The following is an 8,968-nucleotide window of genomic DNA, read 5'->3' as shown; positions in this document are numbered from 1 at the left end:
TTGTGTGTCTAGCAGAAATTATAAATAACATAAGTGGTCTAAACTCTCAGTTATGAAGCAAATTGTAAAATAATTTTACCATATTATTGTTGAAATTATCAATCAATATTCACCCCATTTATGACCTGAAAACAATCGTAATCGATTTGGATATATGTCAATATATGTATGAAAATAATTTTTGTTTTGAATATATATTTGCACATAATATAGGACATTAATGTAGTGTATGCATAAGAATATCCTGTCATCTATATGTCAATAATTGTTTCATTATTTTACCTACACGCTGATTGATCAGAACATCTCTGTTAGATATAATTATATGGCAATGTTAATCGGAAACAGGCAGAATCGTACACGCGAGATGAAATTATCCAATACTTTGTATAGCAATTGCTGTCACATAATGAAACAATTAACGAGAATTCATCAACTACCTTCAGTTTCATCATCCTTTTGACTAGAATGAAATTTTCTTCGGTCGAAGTATTCCTCCGGCAGTTTTCTCTCTAAATATTTCACTGTTGCTTTCTCTGGATATTTCTCTTGCCAACGACGTAGGCATCGGTATATCTGTTCTTTACTGTCGTATGGGTAGTTTTGTTTCATTTCTTCAATATCCTCATTAGACATGTCTAACGAATGCATACATTGTTCCCAATTCTTCCTTCTGATACAGCTTGTTATATGTGATATATCTAATTCAGTTGCCTTCACGAGATGTAGCTCTAATACGAAAAATAAATAACATATAATATGTGAATGAGACAGTGAAAAGTGCTGAATTATATTTTACGTCAATACTCTCCCTTATGTATATCGGTTAAAAAAGTAGATACTTGACAACAATACCGTAAATAACAGAATAAATTTTATGTAGAAGTTTGACAATAATTTAAAAATGTAGAGAAGGAAACCAGGATTGTTTCTTATTTGACGATATTATGAATTTTTCATACTAATTGTGATTTTCTGACATCTTGGTAGTGTTTTATGATTTGTTTAGGTTACATTTTGAGACAAAAGCCAAGTTGTACAATGCCAATGAAGAGTATGACACAGTTGAACAATATGTCAGTATCTAGCAAATTTATTGTATCAATAATGAATCTGTCGTTCATATAACTTTATGGTACACATTAGAAATGTCAATTCCCTGCTCTTCTTTGCCCCAAAAATATGTTCGGACAACCGATATCCATCTTTCTTACAAAGCAAAGTCAGGAACGTTGATTTTTCAATAATTAAGAAACATGGAAACATACCACTCATCACACTATAGTGTTAATGTTTTTAGTTTTTATCAGGGAATGACGAAGTTGAATAATTAGTATCAGTACCTTTTTCATCTTCTTCCTCCGCTAAAAACAAGAAATAAATCGACATGTCAATGGAGTCTCAATTCCATACAGAACCAAAATATAAATACAATTACATGGACATACTTTTAAATGTCCCCCCGCTGTCTTCTATTTCATCGACGAGACCCGCCATATAAATCTTGGTCAATACAACTAAACAATACCATATTTCATAAATTAGAGATGGAGGAATAGTATTTAAATCCGCCTTCTGTTGGGATGAAGTTCTTTTTTCCAATTTGATCGAAAACATCCTTGGGGATAGGGAACAATTCTTTTATAAAAGGCGGGTCTGGCATCAAGATATTTAAAGGCTTTAAAAGGCATCAAAGCATTATTAGGGAAGGGTTTTCAATTTTGTGTAACGGCGAATCTAACCTCATCGGGGCCCGAATGTGCGGCCAAATATGGGATGTATGTAGAATTCTTTAAAATCCTTCTTGTAGGAGTTTGTTCTAATTTAGTTAGAAGTGTCTTTGGTGAAGAAGAAACTTTTTTGAATAATTGGAGGATCTTGCTTCCCCAAGTCAGAGTGGTAGGTCCTAATTTGGGAAACAGATTAACAAATTTCCAACGTTGTTTATGATACTGAATATGTTCTGGTGATTTAATATATGATGGTGAAACAAAAGGCCAGTTATGACAACGTATGAATAGTCATCGATTTGCAGTGAACTAGGGAGGAAATCAATGCTTGTGTCAACACTTCAAAATCCCCAAACATTCTAAAAATATCGATGGGTGTCCTGGTTGTGAGTGTCTATTTCTTTTTGTTTACAGGAAATGTAATAATGTCTGCATACCAATTATTGGACGCCTTATCTGCAGGCATGGTAACATATCCGTCATGTAAATCTTAAAATGGGGATTTGAACTCGGGGTCAAGGGTTACAAGGAATATAGTCTTGTTTTGTTTTCATTTGTCTCGTTAATAAGCGAAATTAACATTCCTGTTATCTCCATTCATGATTTTATTCAACTGATTTTCTTTACCGTGTATCAAATGATTGTCACTCAATGCAATGATCTCACAAGTATGGATATCACAAAACATGGTGGTATATGAAAGAATCCTTATATAATTGAGTCAAATACTTCACGAAATCTTTATACCATAATCATTTTCACATCCTTAAATTACAAAAACCACTTACCATTTGCCTTTTTGCAAATGTTGCAGTGCATACACATTTTCTCACATACCAAAGTAAGTGTTGCTACTACAACCATCAACAAGACCTTCAACCACATTGGTAAATACTTTTGGATTTTTTCTGAAAAATAACATCATAATTAATTGATGGTAAAAATGGTATCAATCGAAACGTATTTACTATATCGTGCATCGAATCAAACAAATGTCATAAGGACTTGATAAATTATTTTATTTGCATTTAAACGGTTGTGATATCTGTTTTCAAATAAACGAAAAGATGAAATCAATTCATATTATATAAGATGAGTCACCTTTCCTTTTTCGTCCTAGTTAGACAATCTGGAACGAATATTATGTACATTTGAGTAAGGTGACAATAATAGTTGAATGAATGACTGCCTTCGATCAGCCTACATCTAACGAAACACGTTTTTTCCATTAGATATTTGGAAAACACCTTTAAATACCACATTTTCTTAACACACCGTATGAATCAGCAATGTTACTATTCAGAAATAGAAACTTTAGAGAGTGGAAACTTTACACAGAAGTATATATATACTGAGAGCAAAAATGGACGCAAGTTCAACGTTACGTTTTCATGAAACAATATTTATGAGCAATATGCCTACATTTGAAAAGCAATCGTTAACTTTGAATATTGGACCTTCCATCTGCACATTTTCTGATATTTTTACGAAATGAGGACTTCATAACCCACCATGAATTATGGTACACAAATTTGAAATAACGGCAGTGGTCAGACCAATCCCTAATATCGTGTATGCCTTTACCTAACAGCTATAATTCTGCGTGGCATGGAATTCATAAGGACATTGACTGTCCATAAGAGAATGCTATACATTCCGCGGTAAGTGCGTTAGGTAATTGACGAAAGTTAATGGGTGTTTGTTCAATCCCGAGCTCTTCAGTGTAATTCATCGCACAAGTGACAGATTCAGGAAAAACGAGGCTATATGGAGGCCAATTAATAAGGACGATGTCCTGGATTGCAAGAAGGTCCATTCAAACGTTTGAAATATGTGGCATGCTGCAAGGTCAAATAATGGCTTATAATGAAAGGCACAACATGCACGAAGCCGTTAATTTCCTGTTAATGAATATCAAAGGTTCTTTAAATCATGTGCAATGATTATGACAAGAAGCATTGTACTCAGGACATTAAGATATCTTTCTTCTCTTTGCGTCCATGTTGGAGAGTATCTATAGATACATTTAGGACTACCATTCTGTAATACAAGCTTGCTATGGGTGCTTTGTTTTTGTGATATTTGTTTTATGTTATTATGATGAATAATATAAAGTATGTTGAATGCATTCTACGTGAGTCATGACTCATCGGTCAGACATTATAAGATATTAGTCATATAGCTATGTGTTTTTGTCATTAATCATCGACACTACAATATGATGTATTTAAGAATGGTTTATGTTTACAATTTTTATATTATTGTGTTAATACAAAGATTTCATTGAAACGCAAGCAAACGATTACAGATTTTGACATTTTCCCCAATATTTGAATTCATTTTGTGACTGACGAAACATACTTCAGTAACCAAATGAGTAAATCACCATGAAAGTATCTGTTTTTTAGGTATATGGAAAACCTAAGAACTTGTATAGCCTGAGTTAGATATTATCAAATCGTCCCAATCACACCTGTACAAAATGGAGCGCTAATAATATCACTCACCTTTAATGACAATATTTAAAAACACCATGGTGTATCCGGCAGCAAGAATAAAGGTGATGAAGAAAAATATCACATTCTTGTTTTTCAACTGTAACAACACATATCAAAGAATATTTGTTAAGTCATAACGACTGGACTATTCCTATGCTACAATATTCAAATTTTAGCGATGGCATTGTATTGAACATTCGTGAGTTTAATCAATGATGAAATGATGCATATTTAGAGAATATGTGTAAAAAGACGTTTCTCCGTGTACACAATTTTTAATCACATTGGCAATTCGATTGGAAATTATCTCTATGTCTTTGAATAGATCTGCATCGAAAATAATAACAGTTTTGATAAATGATATGTTTAGCATGTTTGGTGGTGAATAACATTTCAACCAAAAACGTTCCCACTATCAGCACCAGAATCACAAGAAAACACTGACAAAATTCATCAGAATCTTAATTCAGAGCAAAATATTAACAAAATGAAGATTATTTAGGGGGAGAGCATTGAAAATGTTCAAGAAGAATGAGATCAAGTGTTTCAGAAAGGTAATCTTCTACCCCAAAAGTCCTCTAAATGAAATGTTAACAGAGTTAAACTTCTAAGCATGCCCAAAAAATGAAGTATCATGAACAAGTAGTGTACGCAATGGAGCTAGGGAAAACTTTCCTTTGATGAAGGTCAGAACGATAACATGACGCAGCACATCACTTTGAACGATACACGTTCTAAGTATGATGTTCCTATGACAAGTAGTGTTGAAATTGGATCTCCCAATATTTACTCTTTGTAGTAATCCAAGGTGAAAATGTAAGTCAGAGTGACTTTATTTGATAACCGACACAACCTCTTAACAAGTGAACATATGCACCTATGGGGTCACCTGCCCGACCACGTGGGTTTTCCCGGGGTACTCCGGATTCCTTCCACAATGAGACTCATTGCACGCTTACATGCGGGCCAACAAGAGTGAGAAGTATAAGTTGAAATATCGTGTTTCGCAATTGTAAAGTGAAATATTGTGTATGCCTATGCGCCAAGAATGACGTTCAGGTGACAAGTTCTCAATGAAGCCATCAAAAACACCTTCCCATCACACAAAGAAAATTGCTCCGAATGATACTATTGCGAGGACCATAACAATTTTTAATTTCTCCCAACCCCGTGCAGTGAGTTTATCTTACATTTTGCAGGAAGCACGTGAAAAGTTGCGATATGTGTATCATTAAAGCCCCAATATACGTAACATTCAACAAAAATTTAGTATGGAATCACACATAATTATTGAGATATTCTCTAAGATGTAGTTAAAATTAAGTTATTCAAACAATAGTTACCATGACTTTCTGCATAAAGTATTGATATATGAGCAGTTAACACACCTCCATTTTAAACACGCCGCCATCGAAATTACGATTGTTGCCGAACCACGTCGGAAAGTTCGTGACCTGATCTTCGCGAGAGTTGAGGTTTCTACTTATAGAGGAAGCACATGCAGATATGTCTACGGTAAGTTTTTGTTTACAAACATTGTTTGCGAAGTCTTGTCGTAGACTTGAGATGTTCCTGTGATAAACATTCAGTTTTTGGGAAATTATTAGAAGGAATATTTAGTTTAGAAACGATACGACGCACAATTATAACGTAAGAATTCAGAACTGGACTGATGTATGATTGGAAAAAAAGGAAGCGACTGGTGAACGTCTGTACTGTGTCTGCCATGTTTACACACGCTGAATATGCGCATGCGCAATGTTATCGCTACGAGCGGTAATGTATGAATTATTGTGGGTCCCACATTGTTTATTTTCCGATTTTTTCAATTTTTATCTAAATTGAAAACAGTTTTATTTTCTTTAATTAAAGGAATGTATTTGTTTTGTTACATATATTACGGGGAAAATAAGATAAAGTTTGTTTTTTATAGTGATTTTTACGTACATTGGGGCTTTAGGTATAAGATTGAGAAAATAAAGCATGATTTACGATAATAATAACATGCTACAATATGACATCGTTTTACACCCTATATCTAAGTGTTCTTTTATTCATATTTGCCCTGGTTTTATAGATTGCGAGTTCAGATTATGATTATGTTATAGTATGTTGTATTTAATTACAACTAATAAAAAAATCATTGTGAATATTACAAATATCTATAAGCAGTTATCAATTTATCACATTGCAAAAGGTTTTTGCTTCTTTGCCATCTTCATTCGAATATTGTCACATTTCTGAATATGGATATAGATATGATGCAGATGATTCGTGATCTGGACCTAGTTTATCTATTTTGATAAATTAAAAAAATTATATTAAAAGGTACTGTTCACGAATGTGTCGTTTGTACAATTTTCATATAATACATTGGACAGTGATTATTACTTACCTTTACAAATTTCCTCATTATGATGGTCATGGCGAAGGAAAAGATAATACTGACAAAAGGCATGATAAGGATAGATAGAACTGCAAACAAAGACAAGTTTAAAGTGATTAAATCAAATTTATGTATATATACTGAAACGAAAAAGGAACGCAACACGGCAAACTTAAATATATTTTTATATTAAGTTGAAATCAAATTTACAATTTATTTCATTATACGTTATATTAAATGATCAAAAATTTCATTTTGATTTTGATAATAAAGATTGGTTTAGTTAATTTTGCACAATAATTTAGCCGGGGGTGGCATTTGTTCAAGTAAATAGTCAGTACCGAGTATGGGCACCATTAGCCTGGATTGCACGCCTTGTTGATTAGGCGATTCACTTGTGCAACACTGATGTTGTTCCATTCCTCCACAAGGGCTGTTTCCAACTGTTGTAACGTTTGTGTTGGATTACGACGTTTTCTAACGCGCCTGTCTAGGATATCCCACAAATGTTCTATGGGGGAAAGATCCGGACTGTGGTCTTCTCATCACGTTGACATTGTTTGCGTTCAGAAAGTCCATACTAAGCATGGCGACATGTGCTCTAGCATTATCTTGCTGTAGCGTAACATTGTGTCGAAGAACAAATGGTACGGCAACAGGCTGTAAAATGTTATCACGGTATCTTTGGGCTGTTAGATTGTTGCGGACAATGACAAGAGGAGTTTTATGACCATGACATATACCAGCCACACCATGACACCGCCACCACCAAAGCGATCTCGCTCAACCACACAACAATCGGCGTAACGTTTTCCCGTAGGCCTAAAAACAAGTTTATGTCCGTCTGCCCTATACAGCGTGAATCTTGATTCGTCGGTGAATAGAATTTGCCTCGTCTGGCGAAGGGTGAACGCATTTAGTCGATGTTGGCGAAGCCATGCCAATTTAAGTTGACGTCGAAGTTGCGTCACCACTTGTCCAACATAAGGACGGCGCGGCATTAATCCAGTTTCACGCAGACGGTTCAAAACCGTGTCACGGCTGATTCTGTTATTGTGGGTACCAGGAATAACATTGGCGGTTTCTGTTGCTGTTAAAAATCTGTTGCGCAAGTGCATCAGTTTAATGGTGCGATCTTGACGTCGGGTGGTAACTCGTGGACGTCCGGATCTGGGACGATCAGCCGTTGTTCATGTGTCTCTCCAACGTCTGAAGATACGAGAGATAGTGCTTCTGTGTGATCCAAACATCCTCGCAACCATTGTCTGACTTGTTCCATTGAGCAACTGTAGCGTAACGGCGTTACGCTGATTTTGGTTTAGCCTACTCATTTCAATCAGACGCCATTCAACATTTATCCACTGGATTTTGTCGCTGGCACAATCAGAGACAATTTTGTGACCTTCAGATTTCAAAATGAAATATAGTGAACGGCGTACGTGCAATTGGCGTTATTTGCCCTGCAGGCATTGATGTGCGTATCTATACAGCATATAATCCAACCGTCACGCGCGATTGATAACAGTAACTGCTGAGACACCTAGATAAAGTTTGGAATGGTTTGTTTTGCGTTAATGCAAATATCTATTCATTTTTCCTTGTTGCGTTTCTTTTTCGTTTCAGTTTATTTCAGATGCGATATGTCAAGGGAATCAGAAATATTTACATGGATAAAGTCAGGTGTTGTAGAAGGGTAACGGCTATCTGCTTCATCGAAGAAGAAATATTTTGGTCAATACATTTAATTTGAAAAATATCTTAAGAACTATCGAATTCGGCTTTCGTGAACATATTGTGATGAAAAGAGCTTATATTCGCATTTAAATAAAAAAAAATATCGCATTTTGTTCCACTGCATATGTCCATAAGACGTACCATTCATTTGTAATTTGTGTTCGTTGATAGTCATAATATCTGTATCACCAACACTCAAGCCAATTTCTACAAGAAATATGTTCACTCTGGTTGATCCTGGTAATGTAAAATAAGTCAATAACCCCGCCACAAAGATTCCTGAAAATGATATAGAACTTTTCAACGTTTTGAGAAGACAAACTCAATATTTTCAATTAGTTATGTATGAAACTATGAAACAACAAGAAAACTGGTACAACTAACGGGGCGGGGAGCGGGGGATGGGGGTGGGGATGGGGGGGGGGGGGGCTATTTTTTATCCCAGATATCTCTGCAGTCGTAATTTTTCTATAGGCGGCCATTTTGTTAAATCTGAAACCTTGTACCCTCAGTAAATGTCACAAATTCTATAATAATTGAGGCCCTAAGGGCCTTTTGAATTTTTTAAGTGCTATTTCAGGGGAGTATATTGCGGTGCTATAAATGCCACATAGTTTGGA

This window comes from Ylistrum balloti, unplaced genomic scaffold, assembly GCF_031769215.1.
Source record: "Ylistrum balloti isolate Yb309-2 unplaced genomic scaffold, AGI_CSIRO_Ybal_v1 Utg369810, whole genome shotgun sequence".
Taxonomy (NCBI): Eukaryota; Metazoa; Mollusca; class Bivalvia; order Pectinida; family Pectinidae; genus Ylistrum; species Ylistrum balloti.
The sequence above is the reverse complement of the archived record's forward strand: the minus strand, read 5'-3'. Positions refer to the sequence as shown.